The sequence below is a fragment of the Condylura cristata genome, unplaced genomic scaffold (genome assembly GCF_000260355.1).
Source record: "Condylura cristata isolate star-nosed mole 26May11 unplaced genomic scaffold, ConCri1.0 scaffold00024, whole genome shotgun sequence".
NCBI classification, from domain to species: domain Eukaryota; kingdom Metazoa; phylum Chordata; class Mammalia; order Eulipotyphla; family Talpidae; genus Condylura; species Condylura cristata.
Window position 1 is genome coordinate 2,320,951 of NW_004567125.1, and position 1,245 is coordinate 2,322,195.

Here is a 1,245-nt window from a genome sequence, read left to right on the forward strand (position 1 = left end):
CGCTCCTCGCCTCCCTCTGCCGCTCCTTCCCCCATTCTCCCGGATTAATTAAGGAGGCAGCGGCAGGAGGCTGAGTCCTGGCCGCGGGCCGGGGCCGGGGCGCCGCTGGCAGGAGCGCTTGGGGATCCTCCAAGGTAGGAGAAACTTTTGCGGGGGGCGGGCGCCCAGGCCCTTCTCCCCTTCTCCTCCCACCCCCGTGGCCCCCGCCCCTCCCCCTCAAGGTGTTACAGAATCTGGGTCCGGCTTTTGGGTGCATTGGGAGGCACGTGACTGGGATTATAATTCGGGCCGGGGGAGGGGAGCGACGGCCACCCCCACCTGCCGGGAGGGGAGCTGTCACCCCCAACCCTCCCGGAGGTGGGGGGCGCCCCAGACGGGCAGCGGGGCGCCGGTAGGCTGCTGCAGTTGGCGAATGAGGTCAGTTCTGCTGCCCGCGGTGGCGGCGCCAGTGTGGGAGCAGAGGGGGCTGGGAAGGCCGGTCGCCCCGTCCCCACACCGGCGCACCTCTGCCTTGCCCGGCTGGGCCGGCCCCGGCGCGGGTCCCCCACTCGCCGGCTGAGTCTGACACAGCCAGGACTGCCCCAGCACTGTGGCTCTGCTGGGGTCCGCGGGGAGGGGGCTGGCGTGAGTGGTGGCAGCTGAACCCCGTGGTAGGGTGGGGAGGAGACTCAGGAAGGCAGCGGGGAGCACAAAGGGTTCAGAGGAGTAAGTTGGGGGTGGCCTGTCTGTGAGTGGGCTCTTGAGTTGCAGCCGAAGGACAGGAAGGCCAGTGGAGGGGCCACAGGGGGCTTGAAGCCTGCCCAGGGTGCCTGGGAACCCTGGGTTTGACACCTACGGGGCTCCCTAGTGCCCACCTGCAGTCCGGGACTGGACGGGTGCTGACTGGCGTCCAGGCAGAGGGAGACCTGCAGCTGAGAGTTCTGTCCTGCGGGTGAGGACCCCAGCTCTGGATGCTGGATTTGTAGCCCCGCTTCCCAGGACCAGACCTGGACTGGGAGGCTCCCATGTCCCCATCACAGCTGAAGGGAGAAGTTCAGCGCACCAGGGTCTCCGTGCCAGGCACGTGGGGGAAGTGCTGCCTTGGCTGGGAGTGGACTGAGTGATGTGCGGTCTGCGGCCGCCCTGGGAATGCCCGGGGCCTGGTAGCAGGGGTGAGGGGCCCGTCTGGGCAGTTTCTAGCAGAGTGGGCATTTGGGGGGCATACTGCTCACGGGAGAAGGAGAGGATGGCTGGGGGCTGCCCCGA

The 1,245-nt window shown here is 68.5% G+C and overlaps 1 protein-coding gene across 3 annotated transcripts in view; it reads left to right on the forward strand.

Moving 5' to 3' along the window:
* The first annotated feature begins 19 nt into the window (after window positions 1–19).
* The window catches only part of GTF2IRD1 (GTF2I repeat domain containing 1), an 89,788-nt gene continuing 88,562 nt past the window's right edge, over window positions 20–1,245 (forward strand). For all 3 annotated transcript variants that reach the window (XM_004688304.2, XM_012729234.1, XM_012729235.1), the window contains exon 1: window positions 20–134. The gene's annotated coding sequence lies outside the window, so the exon portion shown is untranslated. The remainder of the gene's footprint in view (window positions 135–1,245) is intronic.